Raw genomic sequence first — 27,889 nt, 5'->3', positions numbered from 1 at the left:
TAAGCCCCACTGGGATCCTATCTCAGGTCCTTCGTCTGGTAGTGGCTCGTCGCAATCTTTCATCTTGAGGTACATGACGTCCTCGTCCGGAAAGTCGAAACTGGTTGATTCATGACCATTGAGTGGATGGTGAGCCAGGTGCTCAGCTAGAATGCTTCCTTTCACGGCTTTCTGTGCGTGATACTCTATGTCATATTCTGATAACAACATCTGCCAACGGGCAATTCTCCCGGTTAAGGCAGGCTTCTCAAATATGTACTTGATTGGATCCATATGAGAGATCAAACAAGTAGTATGTCGAATCATGTACTGGCGGAGACGCTTGGCAGCCCAGGCCAAAGCACAACACGTCTTCTCGAGCATGGAGTAGCGGGATTCACAGTCAGTGAATTTCTTGCTCAGGTAGTAGATGGCATGCTCTTTTCTCTTTGTCTCATCTTGCTGTCCAAGGACACAACCCATGGAATCTTCTAAGACGGTTAAGTACATTATCAAAGGTCTTCCTTCCACTGGAGGAGACAAGATGGGTGGTTCGAGCAGATATTCCTTAATGCTGTCGAACGCTTTCTGACAATCGTCTGTCCAGACGCAACTTTGATTTTTCCGTAGAAGTTCGAAAATAGGAGCGCAAGTTGCAGTCATGAGATATATGAATCTCGAGATGTAATTCAGACGTCCAAGAAATCCTCTAACTTGTTTCTCGGTTCTGGGCGAAGGCATTTCTTGAATTGCCTTGACTTTGTCTGGATCTACTTCAATTCCTCGTTTGCTGACGATGAAACCAAGGAGTTTTCCTGAGTAGACACCAAAGGTACACTTGTTGGGGTTCAGGCGAAGCTGAAACTTCCGTAAGCGTTGAAACAACTTTGTCAGATTCTGTATGTGATCTTCTTCATTTTCTGATTTGGCAATCATGTCGTCCACATAGACTTCCACTTCTTTATGCATCATGTCGTGGAAAAGCGTAGTCATGGCCCTTTGATAAGTTGCCCCTGCGTTCTTTAGTCCAAAAGGCATAACTCGATAGCAGAACGTGCCCCAGGGGGTGATGAAAGCTGTTTTTTCCATGTCTTCAGGTGCCATTTTGATTTGGTTGTATCCTGAAAATCCTTCCATGAACGAGAAAACTTTGGATTTTGCTGTACTGTCTACCAACATATCAATATGTGGTAAGGGAAAATCATCCTTAGGGCTAGCTTTGTTCAAATCTCTGTAGTCGACGCACATGCGGACTTTTCCGTCTTTCTTAGGAACGGGAACAATGTTAGCTAACCACTGAGGGTATTCTGAAGTGACGAGGAAACCTGCGTTGATCTGCTTTTGAACTTCCTCTTTGATTTTCATGGCCATCTCCGGATGAGTTCTTCTCAATTTTTGCTTGACCGGAGGGCATTCTGCTTTTAAGGGCAAGTGATGCTCCACTATACTGGTATCCAACCCTGGCATATCTTGATAAGACCAAGCGAAGACATCTGAGAATTCTTTGAGCAGCTGTATCAAACTCTCTCTGATCTCTGAACTGAGCGAAGCTCCAATCTTAACCTCTTTTCTGTTTCCATCGGAACCAAGGTTAATGATCTCTAGAGGCTCATTGTATGGCTGAATGGCCTCTTCCTTTTGTTGAAGTAACCGTGAAATTTCCTTTGATATTTCTTCGTCTTCTTCTTCCTCTGCCTCGAATACAGGAAACTCAAAGCTTGGAGAAGTCATACGGTCGCACGTTCCAACGGGGTATTTTATGATTAATCTGCATATGTGTGATAAGTTTTATTTTAGACAACGAGGGAAGACTCGGTGTATGCAGTTAATGGAATATTTGATGTTTTTTAAGGGTGTTTTTTTAGGATTACCAATTTCCGAAAAAGAGAAAAGGAAAAACTAAACGAAGGAACAGAATGACATTTTTATTTATTGACAGTCATTTCTTGAAACAAAGACCCTATAAAACAAAACTCTATTGCTTTAGGCGAAGCAAAGAGGGACATTTTCCTAAGAAATAGTAAAATGCAAAGCCCTATGAAACATCTCTTCACCCTGGGCTATGGTGAGAGGACACAATAACGGTGAAAGTTCCTACTTAGGAGTGCGAACAACAGTTGAAACTTCAACAGCTGTCCAGTAGTGGCGAACCCCATTGTGCACTAAGTAATCTGGAACCTTAGGCTTAAGCTGGCCTGTGGTAGGTCTTGATTTACCAACCACTGTCTTTGCAACACTTAGACGATCTTCTTCTACTTCAGCAGACTGAGCTGTGTGAGCATACCCATTTCCAAATGGAGTACGTCGGTTTTTCTTTTGAGGAAACTTCCAATCTTCTGAATGGAGAGACTCGTTGTCGGAGACACTTTCGAGATCATCCTCTTCTGTATTTTGGTCTTGCTCTTCTCCCAAGATGGCATTGACTAGATATGTGAACTCTAAATCCGTAGCCTCGGAAGGTGACTTGGGGATATAATCCTCAATGATGATTTCACCAGTAGATGATGATGAATAGCAAGGGTTATACATCTCTTTTGGCTGAGAGAGGTACTCATAATCAATGTTCCATCCAGTTGGAACAATATCTTCAAGAGAGATTCTTGAACTTTCAGGAGCGGAGTATTTCACCATGTAGTCGAATTTTCCGCTTGGTTCTCCTAATGTATCCCAAGTCTCTTCGGGGATAGGAGGAACTTCTTCTGATGAACCATGACTTCTGGTGGTGAAGCTGTCAGTAACTTCATCCCTGCTTGGTTGAGTCTTACTTTCAGATCCTTTAGTCGGATAATAGCAAGGTGATTCAGACTCTGGTAGGGAGATGTATCCTGCTTTGTTAAGATAGGATAACCATTCCTCTTCATCGGTGTTTTCCGTACCGATGGTATTGACTGCTTGTTGAACAGGTTGAAGAAAACCTCCACTGCAGAAAGTTTCTTGAATGGGGAGAACTACCTCAATCCCTGGAATAGTCTTTGATGATGTTGGAAAGAATCCAACTCCCGTTCTGTTCTTGTTGTTGGTAGGAATATTAATGTGCCCCCAACCACTGGTAGTACCATCCTTTACAACTTGGATTGCATCTTTGTATGAAGAGATAGACGCTGCTTTCTCCTTTCCTTTGTCTAAGGAAAGTGCTTGGAATTTAGTTCCAACAACTTCTTTTGGTTCTATGTCGGAGAATGATGACAGGTTGCTGACGATCAGAGCTCGTTCTCCACATACGGTTACCAATTTGTCATCTCTTATGAACTTCAATTTCTGATGAAGTGTTGAAGTAATTGCCCCAGCCTCATGAATCCATGGGCGACCTAGCAAACAACTGTATTGTGCTGGAATGTCCATAACCTGGAAAGTGATTTTGAACGTCTGAGGTCCAATAGTTATGGGAAGATCTACTTCTCCGAAAACTGACTTTCTTGATCCATCAAATGCTTTGACGATGACATGACTTTTTCTTAGAGGGTAATCTTCGAAAGATAATCTTGATAATGTTGATTTAGGCATGACGTTGAGAGAGGATCCATTGTCTATTAGGACTCCTGTGAGTGTATTACCCATGCAGCCAACTGAGATGTGAAGTGGAAGATTGTGGTCCACTCCTTCTTCAGGAAGATCTTCGTCACAGAAACTTAGGCTAGTTCCCGCGGAGATGTTGGCAACGATGTTGTTGAATTGGCTTATTGTGACACTTGGTTCTACAAAAGCTTGTTCCAAAACTTTCTGTAGAGCTTCCCTATGAGCTTCAGAACTCAATAGCAGGGAAAGAACAGAAATTCTAGACGGAGTATGTAGTAATTGATCTACAATGTTGTATTCACTCCTCTGGATTAACTTCAAGATCTCATCATTTTCTTTCGCTTGAACAGCATTGGTCGGATGATTGTCTTGCCTATGTGGTACTTCCTCCGAAGGTTTCTCCACATTTTCTGTTGTTCTGTTGAAGACTCGTCCACTTCTGGTGACTCGACTAACATCAGCAATGTTGATAACAGACGGTAATGGTATTTCCTTACCATTTTCAATGAATGTAGCGTTGTACTTGTATGGTATAGCCTTGCTGGACTCATACGGTACAGGACCTGGTAAGTAGATGACTAACGGAGCAATTGCTGTCTTCCTGCTGTCATACTTGACTTGCATTGGTTCAACTTGATTAATTTGAGGAGATACGGTAAAGACTTCATCATCTTCTCTGTTGGCAAGAACAGTAATGGTATTATCATCCATCAATTTTTGAATGTCGTTGCGAACACGCAAACATCCTCGTGAATTTCTTCGACAGATTCTACATCTACTGTAAGCGTGGAAATCTGTTCCAAAGTAGGCAAGTCCATTTAAAGTTTTATGGAACCTGACTACCGATCCTTCAAGATTTTCAACTTTGTAGATTTTGTATTCTCCTGGACATCCTTGAACCATGTTGATGTCATGTTCAGTTCTGACTCGGATATGTTGAATCCATCCTAAGTCCATTTGTTCTTGTAATGCAGCTTGAACTACGGCACATCCTTGATTATTCTTTGGACAAATTTCGCATGTGAAGTAGTTGTGAGGTGGTACATGACCGTACCCAGCTTGTTTAGCGTGCATCTTGACAAGATTTTCCCCTATCTGACGAATGTCGTAGATTTGAATGACGTTGGGGTGTTGATCTATCAGATTTACTGAAGCTTCTTTATGCTGCGGCAAAGGATTTGCTTGGACGTTTGGATTAGTATCTTTGAAGGATAGCATTCCGCTTTTCACTAATCGTTGGACGTCAATCTTGAAAGAGAAACAGTTCTCAATATTGTGACCTGGTGCCCCCTGATGATAGGGACAAGATTGGTCAGCTTTATACCATGGTGAGGAACTATTTGTAGGATTTGGAGGGCTCCTTGTCTGAATGAGTCCTTTTGCCAGTAATGTTGGAAACAATTCTGCATACGGCATTGGTACGGGGTCAAAGGCAGGATACCTTGGAGCCCGATTGTTGTAATTTGGAGGTCGAACCTGCTGCTGAGGTTGCTGCGACCTTTTTTGAATTTGTTGTTGTGAAACCTGAGGTTGATAAGCTGGCGCTGAGTTAACAACCGGAGTTATTGTTGCAACTTGAGGTTGGAATTTCTTCTTGATTTTGTGCAAGACATTGCTGACATCTTGATCCTTTTTCTTCTGGAAAGAACTTCCATACTTCCTTGGACCAACAGAAGATTCTGGTTCTTTGTTCAAGCGTCCTTCTCGAACTGCTTCTTCTAAACGCACACCCATGTTTACCATCTCGGTAAAGTCACTTGGTGCACTTGCAACCATTCGTCCGTAGTAAAATGGACTTAAAGTTTTGAGATAGATTTTGGTCATTTCTTTCTCTTCAAGTGGTGGACAAATTTGAGCAGCAACTTCACGCCATCTCTGAGCGTATTCCTTGAAGCTTTCTCTATCCTTTTGAGTCATGGCCCGGAGTTGATCTCTGTCGGGAGCCATATCCAGATTGTACTTATACTGTTTGACGAAGGCCTCTCCGAGGTCTCGAAAAGTACGAATCTCTGAACTGTCCAAGTTCATGTACCATTTGAGTGCAGCACCAGTCAGGCTGTCTTGAAAATAATGAATGAGCAATTGTTGATTATCAGTCTGAGTTGACATTCTTCGAGCGTACATCACAAGATGACTTTGTGGGCATGAATTCCCTTTATACTTCTCGAACTCTGGTACTTTGAATTTGTGAGGAATCTTAACATTTGGAACCAGACAGAGGTCTGCAGCATTCTTTCCAAATAGATCTTGTCCTCGGAGAGTCTTGAGTTCCTTCTGCATTTGCAGAAACTGTTCCTGGAACTCGTCCAATCTTTCATACACGCCAGCATCCTCACTTGGAGCGTGATGATATACTTGTCCGCCTTGCGGGGGAAAAGTATGCATAATTGGTCGTGGAGAAGCCATGACAGCAGATCTTGGAATCTCAGCATTCTGTTGTGTGAAACCCATTGCCGTTGCTCTTGGAACTTCAATTTCCAGAGGTTTGTAACCCTCCGGTGGACGCATATCCATGGTGACTTTTGGAGCTTCAGAAGCTGGAGGTATGTACCCTTCTGGAGTAAAGTTATACGACATGCCCCAAGGTCGATCAGGCGGCATGGTATACTGAGGAATAGGAGTAGAAACAATCTCGGAAACCACAGTCCTTTGTGGTTCTTCTGGCGTTGGTCGATTCTGCGCAACTACCAGGGCTTCTACCATACTATTGAGTCTTTCAACAGTACCTTTGAGAGTATTAATCTCTTCTCTGAGTTCTTCATTCTCTTGCTCAAAGTCTTCCATTCTTTTCTTGCGACTTGAACGAGTGTTGTATGGATGAGACAGCTTGAAAGTCTTGGTTCACCTCCTTCTCCTCCTCTCTTTCTGGAGAAAGGAAAGTGACTATTAGATCCGCGACAATTCTCGTGTCAGTGCGTACGACTAAAGCGATGTATGATATGCAATTAAGTTATTATTTTTCAAGGAAACACCATAATTACGTTATGAAACATCAAACTTTTATTAATTAAGCGAAAACGCCGTTTTTACACACTTTGAAAATGGAAATACAGAGAAACTGAGAGAAAGGACTCTAAAATTTTGATGATGAGCCGACGTCACGTTCTAACATCTTCTTCTGTTTCTTGAGCTGAGCGTTCTCTGACGTGAGCTGATCGATGATCCAGGAAGCAGGAGGGATATGATGAGAAAGTGACGTTTGTGTCACTTGTCGATCGAGCACTTCAAGTAACTCATCCTTCCTTCTTAGGATGTTTTGAATTTCAACATTTTCCGTGTTGACAATTCGATACTTGTTCCTCCAAGCATTCCTTTCTTGGCATACCTTGTTTAATGCCGCTTGCAGTTTTTCAACATCGGTGGAGAAAAGGTAAATTGGTTCCCTTAGGGGAATAGGTTCTTGATGTTGATATGGCATCCTGAGCTTGAATGCCCTGACGCGTACCCATTGAAGGTAAGGATCCAGGGAGATGCAAAGATGTTTTCCTAACAATCTTCTCCCTTTGCTGTGAACAAGACGCCAGGCTTGGACAATTTCCTTCTTCAGCATGTTGCCATGATCGTCGATGTTCTTGAAGAACAGACCCTCCAATTGGATGTTACTTGGTATATTTTTCATGGGATAGCCGTATTGACGACGGGCTAAAGCTGGATTGTAACTGATCCCTCCCTTAGTTCCAATAAGGGGTACGTTGGGAAAACTTCCGCAACTGAAGATGATCTTGGTTTTGTCGTTGTCAGGACTACACCAATCAATGTCTGTATGAGTGAGAGACATGATTTTCTGTGACCAGTAAAGGCCATCCCTCATATTCTAGAAAGTGCTAGACTTTGGCAGGTGTGAAACGAACCATTCGTATAACAACGGTACGCAGCATGTGATTAATCCTCCTCGCTGCAGGTTCCTTGAATGCACAGAGTGATAAGCATCCGCAAGCAAGGTTGGAACTGGATTTCCAATTAAGAAGATCTTAATTGCGTTGATGTCGACAAAATCGTTAATGTTAGGAAACAAAAACAATCCGTAGATAAGCAAAGCCAAGACTTCCTCAAAAGCATTCATATCTTGGATGCTGACGAAGTACCGAGCTTGATCAAACAGGAATTTGGAGGGCAATCCTTGAATTCCTCCTCTACTCACCATATGAGTTCTGATGTCGACTACGTTCAAAGGAGTAGTTGCAGCAATGATAATGTCGTCAGGATTCTTTTCCAAACCGGAGTACGGATCTTGCGCGTACACGGGTATTCCAATCAGACGAGAGTGTTAGACGCTGGCCTTAGGATCTAGAGGGGGGGTGAATAGATCGTTCACAGTTTTACGGATTTAACTGACTTTTCAGCGGAAGTGATTCTGAATCGACTCGCGTCTATTTCGAACCACTATCGAAACGATTATATATGTGTTTAAAAATCAGTCAAAGACTTGAAGTAAATGATAAGAGTATATGTTGCAGAATCAAAGCGTTTCTCTTATTGAAAAACAGATTAACTTTTTGTATGATGGACAATGTTTGCAATGCAGTAAGAGTGATAGAAACAAATATACAAACACTTGGTGATAATGATCAAATTGAAGGTAATTCAATGTGTGGTGGATTGTGATGTTTATGTAAGTTCTTAATTCACAATCTTAACACTCGAATTGTTGATCAATTTGCTATTATAACCAAATATGAACAGAATGTAAATGAAAAAGTAAAAGCGACAAGAACACGATATTTGTTTAGGCAGTTCGTCGATCGTCCTCGCTACGACTACGTCTGCCCCCAATTCCAAATTGAAATTGGGTAATCTTTCATTAATGTTGAAAGTAGTATATACAAAGAAGATAACAAAGCGATAAACGATAAACCAATTATGTCGATCCTTTGAATCTTCTTCCCCCTTAATCTTGACCAAGATCAAGGTTATCCAAGAGCTTCACTTTGATTCCCTTCTGCAGTGTCTTGATTCCTTGAACTCCCCGTTCCTCAATCGTTACACTCAGCCGAATCCTCAATGAACGCCTCTTGATAAAAACCCCCAAGAACCACCCGTCGTGGAGGACAAAACCCGCAGATTTTATTCACCAACAAACCCCACAAACCTTCACCCACTAGGAATCTTCAATTCCGTTCCATGGACGTTATCGAACTCATCACTAACCCGCAACGCAAGAATGATTATGTGTAATTGTGTTGGAGATGATGAAGAACGAAGATGAGAAGCGTTTGTGTATCTTTCAGTCGTTGGTGTTCCATTGAATAATTAACATGGAATGATATATATAGTTGCTGGTATGTTGGAGCAGATAAAACACATAATTTGGGAAGTTTTCAGCAATTAGGTTGACCTACTTTAGTGCTTAGGTCGACCTAACAGAAGCAGAGTTGAAGTTGTCCCAGTTAGGTTGACCTGTTAGGTTGGCCTAAAATCTGTTAGGTTGACCTGCTGAAGGTTTAGGTCGACCTAAAGTCAGTTAGGTTGACCTGTTGAAGGTTTAGGTCGACCTAAATGCAGTTGTTTCCAGTTAGGTCGACCTGTTGAAGGTTTAGGTCGACCTAAAGTCAGTTGAAATGCATTTTTGTGACTTTTCTTCAGTTTAGGTCGACCTAGGAGTGTGGGTAGGTCGACCTAACAGTGACCTTGTCAGTTTTGCTGAGTTTGCTCTAGTTTTGAGTCGACCTAGGGCTTTGCTTGGTCGACCTAACAGATGCAATACCATTTTCTGAGTGATTTGAGCTTCATAATCTTCCATTGTCTTGAGTCATTCATTTATGCTTTTGTATTTGGTTGCTTGTGATGTTTGCCATGAATCAAAAACTCATTTGTGAGTGTATGCTTGTTCTTACAAACTCCCCCTTTTTGATGATGGCAAACATTTGATTAAATGACGAAAGCTCCCCCGGTCTTGTATGCGTAAGCTCCCCCGTACTAAGCTCCCCCGTACTAAGCTCCCCCGTACTCTCAACTCATCTCCCCCTTTGTCAACATCAAAAAGAAAGAAACCAGGAGAATAGTAGAAGAGAATAACAAAATAATCTAAACAAAACAATGTCTTACATAACACAATAGTAAAGAAATAGAGCATAATATCCAAACATATTTAAAGGTACAAACCAAGCTTAAGTTCAAGTAATAAAAGACATAACAACATGACAGAAATGAGATGCAATGCAATGAAATGAACTAATGCAATACTCGCTAACGTTTGCCCAAACATGTTAGATGTATGCTTATTCTACTATTTTTATGTCCAAACATGATCTGTTATGAGTAATGATGAACAACATATACATGTAAATGAGATAGGTGGAGAAGCATATAAGAAGTCACTATAAAAATGTTAATTGATAGCATATTATAGCATCAATGATATTTTTGGAAGTGAACAACAAACATGTTACCACTTTCTCAATTGTAGGTATCTCGTCATCATTTCGTATAATGAAGTATATTCCTCTAGTCAATGTGGAATGATGCTTGATTTGATGATGAACTACCTTCATACTGAGAGAGATGTTAGCTTGAGCATAATCAATATATATATATATATATAAAGTAAAGGAATAAAATTAAGGAAACAAACGCATTTAGCTCAAAATTAGAGATATCTAATATCCCTAATTCCCTATGAATGTTGAAGAACTGCTCCGTTGCAAGAGGTTTGGTGAAGATGTCAGCTAGTTGCTTCTTGCTCTTCAAGTTTATGGCACTTGTGTTGTCGCACATGATAGGTATACGATCAAGCTTAATACCAAAGTCAAGAAGTTGTTGCTTGAGCCATAATATCTGCGCACAGCAGCTTCCGACAGCTACATATTTTGCCTCAGTAGTAGATAATGCAACCGATACTTGTTTCTTGCTATGCCAACTTATCAATGAATTTGAGAATAGATGACATGTTCCACTGGTGCTCTTTCTATCGGATTTGCAGCCAGCAAAATCTGAGTCGGAGAATCCTACCAAATAACACTCATTTCCCTTCGGATACCATAGGCCATATGTAGGAGTTCCACGTAGATGTCGCAGAATTCTTTTGACAACTTTTAAGTGAGATTCCTTTGGACAAGATTGATATCTTTCTCATCTTTGTCTAGGTTAGTATTTGTTGCCATAGGTGTGTCAATCTCTTTTGCTTCACTCATTCCAAATCTTTTGAGCAGCTCCGTACAGTATTTAGTTTGATTCACAAACGTTCCATGACTGAGTTGCTTGATTTGTAGGCCAAGGAAGAAATTTAGCTCACCCATGAGACTCATCTCAAATTCACTCTGCATAAGCTTAGAAAAATCTTTGACAAGTTTTGCATTAGTCGACCCAAATATAATGTCATCTACATAAATTTGGACTAAGAGAATATCTTTATCTTTTCTTTTAATAAAGAGAGTAGTGTCAACTTTACCCCTAGAGTACCCTTGACTAAGGAGAAATTTGCTCAAACGTTCGTACCAAGCCCGAGGGGCTTGTTTAAGACCGTATAGAGCACGTTTCAGCTTATAGACATGAGTTGGATACATGTAATTCTCAAAGCCGGGTGGCTGAGCAACATAGACTTCTTCATTTATATAGCCATTTAGAAAGGCACTTTTAACATCCATTTGGAATAGTTTGAAGTCTTTAGAACAAGCATAAGCAAGTAAGAGACGAATAGCTTCGAGACGTGCTACAGGAGCGTATGTCTCTTCATAATCAATACCTTCCTCTTGATTATAACCTTGGGCAACTAATCTAGCTTTGTTTCTAGTAATAACGCCGTTTTTATCAAGTTTGTTACGAAAAACCCATCTAGTGCCTATTACTTGATGATCTCCCGGATGAGGGACTAAGTCCCAAACATCATTCCGTTTAAATTGGTTTAATTCTTCTTGCATGGCCATTAGCCAATGCTCATCAAGTAATGCATCCTTAGCGTTTTTCGGCTCAACTTGTGAAACAAAAGCAAAATGATGACAGAAGTTACTTATCTTTGAGCGTGTTGTAACGCCCCTAGAGATGTCTCCTATTATATTGTCAATTGGATGGTCTTTCACATTTGTCCAGGCCTTGGGAAGTTCTTCATTGTTTGAGATGCTTTCTTTTTCATTTTCATTGTGAGACTCATCTTTCTCTCTCTCAGCATCTTTCTTTACAATACTTTCATTCTCGTCTTCCTTATTCTTGACAATGTCTTCAGTGGACGGACCTACACTTCCTTTACCAAGTATGGCTCCCCGATTGTTATCTCCATAGGTGACATACCCCTTTTTCTTTGCTTGAAACTCAACGAAAAGAGATAGGTCTCCAGTCATGTGTCTTGAACATCCGCTATCAAGGAACCACAACCTTTCGGCAATGTCAAGACATTTTTCCTGCAAGATTAATTTAAAGAGGGAGGTCCCCAATTTTCATTGGGTCCTTGGTAGTGAGTACACAATTTGTTGCACTTAGGCAACCATTGAAATACTCCTTTAGGAACTAAAATTCTCCTAAATTTGCATTTTTCAATGGTATGTCCCTTTTTGCAACAATAATGACAGGTAATATGATGAGAATATGGAGTTTTGCTAGTTGATACTTTTGGTACAAAAGTGTATTTACTATATAAAGGAGTATACGATCTTTTGCCTTTGTCGGAATGTTTTGCTCCATTTTTCTTTAGATATTTGTTGTATCTTCGCACAAACAGTCCCATTTCCTCATCATCGGAGTCTTCGTCATCACTTGGGTCACTATCCTTTGGCTCTCGTTTTGAGGTCTTGGAGCTCGAAGCTTTTAGAGCTATTGACTTCTTCTCTACCTCTTTCTCCATGTTCTTTTCTTTCTTTGTCCTTTTCTCATGCATGTCAAGGCATTTAAGGTGTTGTTCATGTTCCTCTAGTTTACCAAATAGAGTTGTGATGTCTAAAGTGTTTAGATCATTTGCTTCCTTTATTGCTGTAACTTTGGGTTGCCATTCCCTGTTCAAACATCTTAAGATTTTGTTAGTAGCAACTGCATTGGAAACAGGTCTATCAAGAAAATTTAAACGATTTTTCAAGTGAACGAATCTCTTCTGCATGTTTTTGATGGATTCACCATCTTCCATGTGGAAGAGTTCGAATTCTTGAGTTAGCGTATTGATTCTAGCTAGTTTGACATCATCCGTTCCCTCGTGGGCAACTTGCAATGTGTCCCACATAGCTTTAGCGGATCTACAATGGGAAACGCGATAGTATTCATCAACTCCTAGAGCTGAGATTAGAATGTTTCTCGCTTTCCAATCGTATGCATATCTCTTTTCATCTTCAGCATCCCAAGTATTTTCTGGTTTTGGAACAACTGCACCAGCTGCATTTGTCATGGTGATCTGAAAGGGACCATTGACAATAGCTGTCCAGATGTTCCTATCAATTGCATTGATGTGGACACACATACAATCCTTCCAATAGCCATAGTTTTCACCGTTGAAAACTGGAGCTCTATTATGAGCCCCTTTAGGTCCGGAAGCCATCTTTCCAATAAGTGTTTCACGTAGCACGGAATAAACCAGAGCTCTTGATGCCACTTGTTAGACGCTGGCCTTAGGATCTAGAGGGGGGGTGAATAGATCGTTCACAGTTTTACGGATTTAACTGACTTTTCAGCGGAAGTGATTCTGAATCGACTCGCGTCTATTCCGAACCACTATCGAAACGATTATATATGTGTTTAAAAATCAGTCAAAGACTTGAAGTAAATGATAAGAGTATATGTTGCAGAATCAAAGCGTTTCTCTTATTGAAAAACAGATTAACTTTTTGTATGATGGACAATGTTTGCAATGCAGTAAGAGTGATAGAAACAAATATACAAACACTTGGTGATAATGATCAAATTGAAGGTAATTCAATGTGTGGTGGATTGTGATGTTTATGTAAGTTCTTAATTCACAATCTTAACACTCGAATCGTTGATCAATTTGCTATTATAACCAAATATGAACAGAATGTAAATGAAAAAGTAAAAGCGACAAGAACACGATATTTGTTTAGGAAGTTCGTCGATCGTCCTCGCTACGACTACGTCTGCCCCCAATTCCAAATTGAAATTGGGTAATCTTTCATTAATGTTGAAAGTAGTATATACAAAGAAGATAACAAAGCGATAAACGATAAACCAATTATGTCGATCCTTTGAATCTTCTTCCCCCTTAATCTTGACCAAGATCAAGGTTATCCAAGAGATTCACTTTGATTCCCTTCTGCAGTGTCTTGATTCCTTGAACTCCCCGTTCCTCAATCGTTACACTCAGCCGAATCCTCAATGAACGCCTCTTGATAAAAACCCCCAAGAACCACCCGTCGTGGAGGACAAAACCCGCAGATTTTATTCACCAACAAACCCCACAAACCTTCACCCACTAGGAATCTTCAATTCCGTTCCATGGACGTTATCGAACTCATCACTAACCCGCAACGCAAGAATGATTATGTGTAATTGTGTTGGAGATGATGAAGAACGAAGATGAGAAGCGTTTGTGTATCTTTCAGTCGTTGGTGTTCCATTGAATAATTAACATGGAATGATATATATAGTTGCTGGTATGTTGGAGCAGATAAAACACATAATTTGGGAAGTTTTCAGCAATTAGGTTGACCTACTTTAGTGCTTAGGTCGACCTAACAGAAGCAGAGTTGAAGTTGTCCCAGTTAGGTTGACCTGTTAGGTTGGCCTAAAATCTGTTAGGTTGACCTGCTGAAGGTTTAGGTCGACCTAAAGTCAGTTAGGTTGACCTGTTGAAGGTTTAGGTCGACCTAAATGCAGTTGTTTCCAGTTAGGTCGACCTGTTGAAGGTTTAGGTCGACCTAAAGTCAGTTGAAATGCATTTTTGTGACTTTTCTTCAGTTTAGGTCGACCTAGGAGTGTGGGTAGGTCGACCTAACAGTGACCTTGTCAGTTTTGCTGAGTTTGCTCTAGTTTTGAGTCGACCTAGGGCTTTGCTTGGTCGACCTAACAGATGCAATACCATTTTCTGAGTGATTTGAGCTTCATAATCTTCCATTGTCTTGAGTCATTCATTTATGCTTTTGTATTTGGTTGCTTGTGATGTTTGCCATGAATTAAAAACTCATTTGTGAGTGTATGCTTGTTCTTACAGAGAGTACTCCTCTAACGTAGGCATGAGCTGATAATCTGGAAAGGTGAAGCAGTGATACGTTGGATCGTAAAACTGTACCAAGGTGGGAAGGATCCCATCCACCATGTTGGTATTGAGCAAAGGCAGAAGTTTTCCATACTTCTCCTTGAAAGCCTGGGGGTTGACCACCAGTTTTTCGAGCTTTCCCAGTTCCTCGACCTGGGGAATCTTGAAGGTGTATTTCCTAGCTCTCTTTCTTCCGTAATCCATAATATAGATCCTTAAGTCCTTTCTCCGTTTCTCTCTTTCTATGAAGTTCAAAACGTTCGTTATTTAGTTTCCTTGAAAAACGACTCGAAAAAGACTCTTTTTGTTTTTAGTTGTTTATTAATGAATGATGCATGAATGCATGAATGCACACACAAGAGTTTTAAACAAACATGGCGTTGAAGGGTATAGTGGTCATGAAGTCAAAACGCAAACCTCGCCCCAATGGTAAACTAAGGTTAAGGATTTTTGTACCTGTAGAACGGGTTCTAGGGGTCTCAGAGTTTTTGCTCAACCTTAAAGATACGTTGATTGGTATCTATAAGAGAGTTTTCTCTGAGTGTAGTATCTGCGTGACAATTACTTCCGTAATCACCGCTCTACGTCCTAAAAAAGGCTTTAAGTGGGGTTAATGTGTTTCTAGGTCCTCCTGGTACAAATCAGTCTCGGAATGCAGTGGCGCAGTTAATCACAACCAGCCAGGCAAATCCCAAGAGTAGACTTGGAAACCAAGATTAGAGGGCCTTCACCGGGAAGACATCCTCCATCCTATCTTATGTTGCACTCAAATCCGGGTATAGGATTTCTCACCACAAGGGGGAATCAAGCCCTTTCCCGATACAGAATAAACAAAGTAAACAAATATATATGCAACAAACACATGAAATGACACAGAGGTTAGGCAGGACCTCTCTTGTTTGAGGGGGAATTTGGCATCCCTAATTCCTCATTGGGGCTGGACCAGCAACAGGTCAACCATTGGTTTGGATGAAAAACCAAGGTTTTGAACACTTATATCCCCAGCAGAGTCGCCATTTTTCTGTGGTGGTCGTTTTCTTTACCTCCCCGTTTCACTTGGGAGGACGGCACGCTAAACCCTTCACGCGAAATTTGGAAGGAGAATGCGCCCGTGGTGGGATGAATTTTGTTTCAGTTCTTCCTACGATATCACACGAACTTTCTTATTGGTCCTACGAGTAGGAAAGGGGAAAAAAGATCTCAACTAAACCCTAGGAGTTTGCTAAGTGTGGGGATTTCACCTAGACTAGAAATTCTGGAGTCCGGGGGGTCGGTTATATATAGGGAAGTGTTTAAACACCCTACATATCTGTAGTACTCTACAGGAACCTTCTCTGTGTCATTTGTGATTGTGTTTGCTGCTAATGATTGGGAAAGTTTCTCCTTTGTGTTAGGAGAAGGAATTGATTTGATTTGAAAAGACAGACAGACAGACAGACTGACTATTTTTGGTATTTTATTAGCTCGCTGAGATTCCTTGTGAACCTCATGCCTACATATCCCTAGTGGAAGTCAGAGCTTAATGTAGTTCGGGGAACTAACTAGGGAAATTAATTGTTTTTTTGGTGCCTTGCTTAAAGCTCAAGGTTGAAGCTTGGAATTAAATCTCTGTTTACAGTAAAGAGACATGAAATCATCTCTACAGAGAGGTATTTGTACTATTCTACCACAAACATTTAAAGGAGTGACAGAATAACTGGATTCATTTCATTCAAGAGGGGAGTCTACTTGGTTGATCAAGTATGACAGCCATCGTGCCTCTAAAATGAAAGAAAGATGCTCATCCAAATTAGGGAAAGTGTACAAGTCTGGGGATGTGCCAGAGCATGTCTTTCAGAGTCCTAAATGGGAGACTTTGATTGAAATTGAAATTGAAATGTTTGTTTGAATGTGGTAGAGTAGTAAAAATATCTCTCTATAGAGATAAGCTATGTCTATCTACTGTATAAAAGATTTGACTTTAGCTGGCTTGTATGAGGCCCAAGCTTGAGGCTTTTTGATTGATTAATTAATATTATTGACTCTGGGAGATGACTCCACTGGGAATTAATTACAGGGTATTTTTGTGTTCTGTACAAAGCCCAGAATTGAGGCTGACTTTTATTTAGGGATACTCTATTTGTGTGCCTTGTACAAAGCCCAAGGTTGTGGCTAACTGTTGAGGATAATTGAATGAATGACTCTATTTTATGTGCCTTGTACAAAGCCCAAGGTTGTGGCTAACTCTAGCTAGGGAAAACATTATTTTCTGCCTTGTACAAAGCCCAAGGTTGTGGCAGACTCTTAAATAAACTGAGTATGGATGACTCTATGGGGAAAAGATCCTAGGTGTTAGGAATCTTTGACACATGAAAGTATGGTTTATCTGCCTTGTACAAAGCCCAAGGTTGTGGCTACTGAGTGATGAAGAACTCACTGGGGAGACTCTATTATCTGCCTTGTACAATGCCCAAGGTTGAGGCTGACTCTTGACAGGGGAGTTTTATTGTTTGGGTGCCTTGTATGAAGCCCAAGGTTGAGGCTAACTGTTTTTGTTGGTTTTGACTCTACTGAGGAGATTTTATTTATTAAAAGACTGTTTTTCTTTGGAAGCTAACCCTTTCCAGGGATTTTGACTCAGCTGGTGAATTTATTTGGTAAAAGACTGACTTTATCATGTTTTTTGGAGGCTGACCCTTTCCAGGGGTTTTGCAGGGGTTTTGACTCTTTTGGGGAAATTATCTCCTAAGAGAAATGAATCTTTATTTTTTGACATTTTTTATTAATTGACTTTGGAGGCTAACCCTTTCCAGGGGTCTATATTAAAAATGAAAGAATGTGTGGAAGCTAACCCTTTCCAGGGATTTATATTAAAAATGAAAGAATGTGTGGAAGCTAACCCTTTCCAGGGATTTATTGAAATGAAATGGATGGATGTGTGGAAGCTAACCCTTTCCAGGGATTTATTGAAATGGAGGTTGATTTTAATTGACTTTGGAGGCTAACCCTTTCCAGGGATTTTTTATTGAAATGATGGATTGATTTTTAATTGACTTTGGAGGCTAACCCTTTCCAGGGGTTTTGTTAAAATGAAGGAATGTGTGGAAGCTAACCCTTTCCAGGGATTTATTGAAATGATTGATTGATTTGGAGGCTAACCCTTTCCAGGGGTTTATTGAAATGGAGGTTGATTTTAATTGATTTTGGAGGCTAACCCTTTCCAGGGATCTATTGAAAATGAATGGCAGAAAGATTATCTAATGGAGACTTCTTGTTTAAAGCCCAAGATGAAGGCTGACTCAATGCTGAGGATGACCCAAAGCATGGATCCTAGACTCTGCTAAGGAAGATTGATGAAGATAAGGGTGACAGAGACTGTCCATGTCTCTCATTCCAAAAGGTGTACTCAATGCAAAATTGAGACAAACTTAGCTTGTTTAAAGTCTGGTTTAAATTGGAAGAAACTCACCAGGGTAGGCTAAAAGGTGACTAAAGACCTGTTCCTATGTTTATAAGAAACCTGATGGGTCCTTGTATAAAAGCTCAAGAGGAAGCTGGAAATGCTTTTAAGAAGCCTGTGGGTCCTTGTACAAAGCCCAAGAGGAGGCTCATCGAGGGTCCTTGTTATAGCACAAGAGAAAGCTATGTGGTTTTGAACTTATTTTGGCTCTAAGCAAATGGGTAAGAGGTTTCACCGGGAATAATTCCTCTTTGGGTGGATGTGTCCTATTTATTTGGATTCTAAGGTTTTTGCCAAGATGTTTCACCGGGAATAATTCATCTTGGGGGTTTAAACTACAGATCTCTAATTAGGAAAGAGCCTTCACCGGGAAGACATTCTCAATCCTAGGTCATATTCCTATAATATATATATAGTTTAACTGTCCTAGGGTTTACACTCAAACGTAGTTCTAAACTAATATATGCACAATTTATATTTGACAGTAATTTAAATAAAGACTGTAAATTGAAAGCTTGTAAAGCCTAACCTGGATGGAGTGGAGGCCTTTGAAGAAGTACATGCAGAGCCTCAACAGTAGTTGGTGGATAACAGTTGAATATATATGATAAACAGTTAAGGGTTTTTGAAAACAGAAGAAGTGAAGATGGACAAAGGTCACATAGGTATTTGAAGAGTTTCACCGGGAATAATGCCCTTCAAATACCAGAAGAATGTTTTGAAAACAGAAAGAAGATTTTGAAAATACAGTTTTGAAAACAAGCTAAGAAGAGAAGGTTTTTGGGACTTACACTCTATTAGAGGCCCAGTACTTTACAGTACTGGTGATAAAAACAGTTGGAAAATGATTTGAAATGATTTACTGTTGTGAAAACAGTTGATTGATTACTGTTGTGAAAACAATTGAATGATGATTGAAATGATTTACTGTTGTGAAAACAGTTTTACGAGTTTTAGGCTTACCTCGAAGAATGAGAAACTGGATTTCTGAGTTTGAGGTGTTACCTTGATCCTCAAGTGATATGCTTGGAATAAATTGGGATTTCAACAGTTATTGAGCATCCACACCAGCAAAATAGAACGTCGGATAAGCTCACAGATTACAGCATTCTTTGATCATCCAGCAATTGTTTATGGACTTCTACAGCAAATGGAAGACCAAACAAACAGACAAATCCAAAAGACAACAGAGAAATAATCTCGAAGTCTTGGGTGAAGTGAGAAAATTCAAGTAATGTGCAACAGTAATCAAATAGAATTTAAATGATTAACTACACAAAAATTATATGAAAATATCAAATTCAAGCAAAATTAATCTAATAAAGATATTTTTTTGTATTTTTATGAAAAGAAGAAAATAATTAGAAAACATAAATAAAAATATGCATCTAATATATTTTTTGGCATTTTAATAAAGATTAGAAAATCAAACTAAACTTATATTAAAAAATAAAAATACTAAATCATTTTTTATGAAAGCATATAAAGATAAATAAAAAGATAAATAAAAAGGTAATGGGCCAGGAGTGGTTTGAAAATAATATGGGGGTGCAGAGCCCAATTGACAAAAGCTGAAGAATAAAATAGAGTTGGGCCGAACCGGGTCGGTTCAGATTGAAACCCGGATCCATCCATGTTCCAATATGCAAGGTGGGTTGGAGAAAACCCTAAGAGTTGGACAGAAGAGGCATATCGCCTCTCTTCTTCCTTTCTCTTATTTTCACGCTTCTGCCAGCAAGAGAAAAAGAAAAAAAACAACAGCAACACAAATCCCTCTCTCGGTTTCTCTCCCACTCTCGTTTTCTCTCTCACTTAATGAACAACAACAACGAAACTCTCTCTCTCGGTTACTCACTCTCGCCGTGAACAACAACAAGCCATGGTTCTCCTTACTGAGTAACAACAACGACATCGGCCATGGAAGAGATGCTCGAAGTTCTTTCAAGGTATGGTTTTTCACAAATTCGTTTCTATTCATGTATCTGGGTTTTAAGCATATTACCACCAATTTTTGATAATAATTTCAGACTAAAATGATAACCGAAATGAGTTTTATGCAATTTATGCTTAGGAATTCGACTCTGTGCATCAAGCTAGCATCTAAATTTATAGAAGGAAGTGAGGAAACGTACCTGGCCGGAGCAAATCCGGCGAACCAATTCCGGCGACAACTCCTTGGTAGGTACGATTAGCTCTGCATTTTTTTATTCCACTGCTTCTGGGAATTTGATGCGAGTTTGTTATCCTGCTGCTTCTTTTTTTTTTTAATTGTTGAGCATGTTGAATGATTCAGAACCTTGAATTGTCTGTTGATTGTTGTTATTCTGAACCGTACTTCTGCTGTTACTGCTTCGGAAATGTTGTTGCGTGACTATGAACCGCTATTTTGTTGCTACTGTGTTGATTTCATAACTGTTGCAAGTTGTTGTTGTTGAGCGGTTCAGAACCGTGAAGAACTGTTGATGTTGCTGTAATTGATTCTGAATTTTTTGCTTTTGTTTGAACAATTCAGAACCGTGGTGCAGCTGCTGCAAGTTTGTTGATGGAAGGTGATGCAACCTCTCTTCTTGGACTTGCGGGATAGCCTTTGGATATTAGGGATGCTCGAAGGTTGAGCTTGTTGGAAGTTGAAGACTTGAAGATGAAGCTTCAAGTTTGTTGAAGGATGCTAGTAAGTGAGTTATGAAACACTTACTTCTCTTCTCTTTTTTTTATCTTGTAGATGAAGTTCTTACTACTTCAACAAGACTTTTTTTATGTGAAAGAAGCTTTGAAGTGTGAGAACTTTGTGTGTGTTCTCCGATTTTTTTCATGCTATATTTGGTTTGCCTCTCTTCTATATATAGAGGAAGAAATGAGGGACATCTTTGGTCATTTTGGCACCTAAGCTTAGTCCTTAAGCTCACTTAGTTGTTAAGTTGTCATCATTGCAAAGAATATTCTTTCCAAAATAATCATTGCCAAAGTTCCTTAGTTGTTAAACTTTCTTAATGGCCAAGTATCACAATTTGTGCACATGGAGGAATATGCACATGGGATGGAAATATCTTCATAACTCTTGCAAGAAAGTTCCACGACATAGTCTTGTCTTCATGTCATGAAATTGGTAGTCTCTAAGTATAGCACTTATGACATAATATATTCCTCTTTGACTTTCTTTGAATTTTTGACTTTTTGACTTCTTTGACTTGATTTGGGCTTTTGGGCCCCTCTTGAATTATTCTTGTTGAACTTTTGCTAATTCCACCCTTTTTTGTTTCTTTTTCATGTGACATGAGCCTTTGAAGAAAGGATTGAAGAAACTTGGACTTGAAGAATGGAAGCTTGAAGATTGAAGAATTCAAGAAAGTCTTGAAGCTTTATTTTTCTTTTGTTCTTATAATTCCAACTTTTGAATTTATATGAACTTGGACTTTGTATGAATAAAACTTTGAATGTAATCTTGAATTTTGAATGAAGTCCACTTTGGAATTTAGAACTTTGTAAAGAACGATCTTCATTTGTGGATGTTTGAATTTCCTTTAAAATCTTTGAATGAAGTTGTATAAAACATGAATATTGGATGTTCTTTGAATGAATTTTGAATTTTGCAAATCCAAATGATCCATGATAATTCTTGAATGGAAATCCCTTGAAGTAATGTGAAGAACATTCTTGCACCAATGAACTTTGAATTTTTGAATTTATGGTTTTTTAAACCATACTTGAAATAATCTTTCAACAAAATGGACTAAAAGATATTTCTTGCAATTTTGATAAAATTTCCATGAATTGTTTCAAACTTGTATCATCTTCCAAATAATCCATAAGAAACAATTTTCTTCACCATGAAGAATAGGCCAAAAGTCACGAAATAAATTCCAAACAATCCTCTTGAATCCACAAATTGGAAATGGCGCACTTCAAATGAAAAACTCCATGAACATGAAATTATCTTGCAATGAACGAGTGAATGAATGAAATCTTGATCACGGCTTCCAAACCGATCAAGAAACATTTTTTGAATTTGACGCCTAGGATGTGACATCTCAGGGGGGTCAAAAATTAGGGTATGACAATAATCAATCCTTACTAAGATGTATTTTTGCCCTTTCAACAAAGTCGGTCGAATTTCTCCAATTATGTCCAAAGCCCAACCTCTGAAAGGCCATGGTTTCATGATGGAATGTAGTTCGCTTGCAGGAATGTGTTGTATTCCAGCGTGAATTTGGCACTCTTGGCACCCTTTAGCGAACTCTATTCAATCTTTAAGCATTGTAGGCTAATATAATCCTTGTCAAAATAGTAACCACTTCATCTTATGACCTACTTGATGTGCTGCACATGCCCCACTATGGACAATAGAAAGGGCTAAATCTGCTTCAGATTCACTAAGACATTTGAGTAGGACCCCTTCAAGGGTCTTTTTGAATAAATAATTACCCATTAAAATATAACTCAAATCAAGGTACCTGGTTTTACGTTCGACGGAAGATGTTGCATTCTTCAGATATTCTACTAAAGGTCTTCTCCATTCTTGGTCTGCTAAACTATCTATGGCCAAAATTTTGAAATTTTCTTCGTCAACGTACCCTAGCTTTATGGTTTCCATATCAGATGGGAGAAGCTTGGTCAAAATGACTCTTCCTCGAACTTCTATCACGTCTTGGAGCTTATATTTCCAATTTTTATACCCTGAAGCAATTTGAGCCAAATCGTTTGCTTCCGAATTCTCGATTTGAGGTATATGTTGAATACTTACCGTTTCGAACCTTCGTAAGAGCCTGTTAGCTGTCGCAAAATACATAATGAGGTTTTCTTTAACACATTTGTATTCTTTTGTGATTTGTTTTATTACAAACTCAAAGTCACCCATTATTTCAACTCGAGTTGCCCCCAATTCCAACAAGATCTCAAGTCCTATTATAAAAGCCTTGTTTTCGGCCTCATTATTCGAGAAGAGGCCTTCGACCTTATACTTGAATTTTGTCAGGATTTTTTAGAAGAAATAATCAAGACTCCAACTCTTGTTCCATTCTTATGGATAGAGACATCGAAATACAACTTCCAAGGCTCGAGTTATATGTAATTTAAAGGACTTTCGTTTATGTAGTGGTCGACTGTGAAATCTTCCACTATTTGTCCTTTTACATCCTTTAAAGGCGATTTACCGCGCGGAAGATGACCCCATCGCTCATGAGGTCGATCTAAATAACCCCTAATTGAATGTGTAGGTGCAGAGTGTTAGAACAAGAATTGTTCTGATCAATATTCTTAGTTTTGATGATAACAATGTATATGAATTTTGTATAAGAAAATGTGGTACTCTAATCCTATGCATTTTCCATTTCAAGAAATATATGATGAGTATGCACAATTCAGCGCAAGAAGCACTGACTCAGAAGGTTCAAGTATGCAACATTAAAATATGCTCTCGCAAGACATCAGAAGATGGTCAAACAGAATCAGAACATGATCTATTGAAGCATCAGAAGAACTTGAGTTCAGAAGCAGAAGCACTGAAGTTCTTATGGTATCACGCTAGAAGCACTTCAAAGTCAGAAGAAAAGAAGATGCTCTGCACCAAGCTGAATGACCCTGATATTCAAACGTTGTATCTACAAAGATCAGATCAGAAGCAAGTACAAGATGGCAGGCTACGCTGACTGACAAAAGGAACGTTAGAAGCTATTAAAGGCAAAGTCAGTTAAAGCAGGAAAAGCAAGGCTCGAGGTAGTTGACAAAAGAGTGAAATATTAAATGCAATGTTGTACGGATCACGCAACGCATTAAATGCTCCCAACGGTCATCTTCTCAAAATGCCTATAAATAGTGAAGTTCTGATTAGAAGCAAGGTTACCAATTTACGAACAACTCTTTCAATCTTGCTGAAACGCTGCTGAATTAAAAGCTATCAAACTTCATCTTCAACTTCATTTCATTTGTAATATCATAGTGAGATTTAAGCTTAGAACTTAAGAGAAATATCACAGTTGTGATTATAGCTTATTAAGGACTTTAGCTCGTAAATGAGCGTAGCCTTTTTGAAGGTTTATGAAAAAGTGTAAGAAAAAGATTTGAGCCAGAGCAAAGCAATTAGGGGCAAATTACCTGGTTAGATGAAAAATGTTCCTTTAGCCTTTCAGGGCTATCCATACGATAGGAGGGTAGGGAAGTCCTGTGATTTGGAGGTTGAAGGGTCGTCAAATTATCGTTCGCCACAAGACTGTCCCATGCCATAGAGAGGGCAGGTAGTCTAAGGGAAGGATCATAATAGCCTTTCGTTTAGGCAACCAGAGGATACCTCAGCACTTCATAGGCAACTTTGAGGGACGAGATCATATTTAACGAATCGAAGGCAGCATCATTAGGGACTTATGATTTTGAATGAACTGAGGGAAACATTGCTGAGGCAACAGGCAACAGGCAACAAGAGAGGTACCATAAAAGGTGCGTGGGTGCAACAATCACGTGATCAGATTCAATTATATTATCTTGTAATTAGGTGATTCTAATTCAGTTCAGGGTTATCACTCCCTAGGATTACTAACCACACAATAATATAATATGACAGGTTTAAGTGCCTTCAAGGCCACACAATACAACCTCGGAGCAGATACAAAAATATTATGGGAATGGGGGAAGAAAAGCAATAAGACCCCACAAGGCAGATAGTTCTGACATAAGTAATAATTAAAAGAGAAAATAAAATAAAAAAAGATGAATTTCAGGGTTACCGAACATTCGAGCTTTGACTGGTTGGCTAACCCTGAAAATTGGAAAAGGAAAAATAAACACGAAGGGTGAGTGTATGGCTAGTTCATTGATCAGAAAGGCAAAAGTAAATTAATTGAAATTAAAAGGAAAAATAATTAAATTAAATTAAAGGCAAAAATAAATATAAAAAATAGAATCGGGGACTTAGCTTTGATCTGATATGGTTCATAGCCGGAGGAAACCTGATGCTAACCCTGAAAAGCTGCAAAAAGAGGAAAACAATTCAGTGTAGGACTGATCCTCGTAAACCCTGATTAGGGCCCAAGTTAACCCTGGTCAATAGAATAAATAAAATCAATTTAATTAATTATTGGTACTCTATCTAATTAATTAAATCGGTGAAAATAAGGTTTCGATTAAAAGTCTAATCCTAATATTTATTTTATCAATTAATAAAAATTAACTAAAATTAAACAAATAATTTACACAAATCAAATTAATTTAAACTAAAACAAATTATTAATACTAATAAAATATATAAATATTTTCTTTACTATGTTTTTAAAAGAAAAGATAAGTTAAAAAGAAAAAAAGTGTTGTTTTTAGAGAATATTTAAAAGAAATTTAAATAAACAAAATAAATAAACAATGACTAAATATAATTATTGAGTAAATAAGATAAGGAAAAAAATAGAAATAAAATTAGAATACTCAGCTTAAGATCCCGTGTGGTGTGCACATGAGAGTCCATGGTGGATTAGCGCTTCAGATGTACGTTGGATTTGATACCAGAGCGATCTGATGGTGGAGATCTGAGGGTCTACCGTGCGCATTGACTGGTAAGGAACACTGGATTCGTCATTGTGTAAATTGTAAAAATAAACAACATAGCCTGGGAATCGAACCCAGGCTCCTCAGCTTGAAAAACACGCCTCTTGGCATCCCTGTTGTATTCATCACCTGATATATATGCGCGCCACATATAATATAAAGAAAATAAATTAAAAAAATTTGAATAAAAAGAAGCTTCGCGCTCAAGCCCCCTTTGTCTTCTTCCTGAAGACCATTATTCCTGCTACGAGTTTGCTACGACTCTCTTCGTAGCTATAACCTGCAAGTCCTCAAAATCACCATGTGAATACGGAAAACTCAAATTAAAAGCCCAGATCAATTGTGTATTCGTTCCTAAGCATGATAATACCACTGGTTTTGGGTAATTCGGCCTCTAATTGCATAGCCCCAATTCACGATCCAAGAACCCTAGCCATGGTGTTTCATGGTTCTTGCACTCAAACACCAATTAAATTGTACAGAAATGTTCCACAAGTCAAGACAAGCATGAATATACCATCAAATTACGTTTATGAATCGTAAATAAATGAAATCGAAACTTTGAAAAAGAGAGTGCAAACCGAGTTCACATATTGGGATGCCTGATGCTCTATGCTTCAATCACGGCCCAGGTCGATTCAGAAAGACTCCAGGAATATGATTTGATCTCCAAAACCTCTTGAATCCTTCTGCAACTTAGAAAACCGATTTGAATTTGTTCTTGCAATTTTTCAGTTTTTCTGAATTTGTTAGGGGTCGTGAGGATGCAGCCAACCTCCTTATGATCTGAACAGCTTGCATACTTATAGTAGTATGAATTAGGGTTACAAAAACTGAAGAAATCTTGATGAATCTTTGATTGGTGATTTGAGAAAATATGGTTTGCAATCTTCCAAAATTGGCACAATTTTCCTCTAATCTCATCAATATGATTTTTGTACGAATTTGTTGTGGAATATATGATATTTAGGATATTGAATTTGATTGGAAATTGTCGCTACCGCAAAAATTAACAGAGTCGCCACTAACATATTTATCCCGAAAAGGAAGGGAATGCCAGCAAACCACAAAACAAAACAACGGTCTCACGACCAGAGAAAAGGGTAAGGGAGTCGGTTACGCGAGGGGAAGGTATAAGCACCCCTCGCGCCCATCGTACTCGATGGTATCCACGCTAGTGTCTAAATCTATGGGTGTGTAACAAATCTACGCTAATCTGGACTAAAATGAATGCAGAATGTAGGGAAAAGAAAGGATTATGCTCGCACGGGCCCTACCCCGCTGCCTACGTATCTGTTTTGCAGAACCAGAGCTACCGTAGCTCGGCTAACTAATTTCTGTTTGTTTTTTGTTTTTTAGGTGAACAAGTTACATTCACACTCCGCTGCTCGACCTTTGGAGACTTATGCTTGGGAATGGAGCGGAAATAACAAGTTCTTAAGAAAAGAAAATCAAAGAGTGTGGTTTGTGTTTTAAAGAATGCATGAGGAAGACCTAGGCTAAGGGGGGAAAGCTTGCTACCTAATGTTATCATACAAAGGGTACCAGTCTAAACTAAACTAAAAACCTACGAGGAAAGGTGAAAGCAAACAATGAGCACACAAACGAGCATCCGCTCGTAAAGCAAACAAACCAACGGTACTGACCGAGTGGTAGAAAAGCGGTCCCGCCATAGCCAAGGGGAGCAGCTCAACCCAAGTCAACCAAGCATTAGACCTCGTGAAAATGATCGGGCCATAGACAAGAGGGCGGACCCCTCTCAGCAACCAAGCCGTCACGGATCGTAAAGGAAAACGGTGCGTGCGTACACCGAGCATCAACGTCGAGCGACGCGAGCTATAGGAAAGGCGGGGGTCCGACTACATGAACCCTTTTCCTGACATACTCGATAACAAGATCTTGTGTAGGTTCAGAAGCGAGCAACGCGTAGCGTGCGCTTACTGAACAGACTCGATGAGACTAGGCGGGGGTTGATTGCTAACCCTTTCCGCATGCCTTCCATGAGGACTTAACGGAGTGCCATATAGGACTTATTACACCGTGACTCCCTGCCGCAAAGCACAAATGTAAACACACCAACAAAAACAGAGCCTCTTTCGAGGACTTGGCCAGATGCATGTCTAGGTCCTACTTCTCATGTTATAGGATGATGCGAGAAAGCGGTAAAAGGGACAAGGAGACAATACTGAACGGATAGCAAATCCGCAATGAGCTAGCAAGTGCAAGCAGAGAAGTCCGGAATACTTCGCGTAAGCCATCATCAAGCAAAGCGTGTCAGAAAGCGTCGTCGTGAAAATAAATCA

Source organism: Vicia villosa, linkage group LG3 (genome assembly GCF_029867415.1).
Source record: "Vicia villosa cultivar HV-30 ecotype Madison, WI linkage group LG3, Vvil1.0, whole genome shotgun sequence".
Lineage (NCBI taxonomy): Eukaryota > Viridiplantae > Streptophyta > Magnoliopsida > Fabales > Fabaceae > Vicia > Vicia villosa.
Note: the sequence above shows the minus strand (reverse complement) of the source record.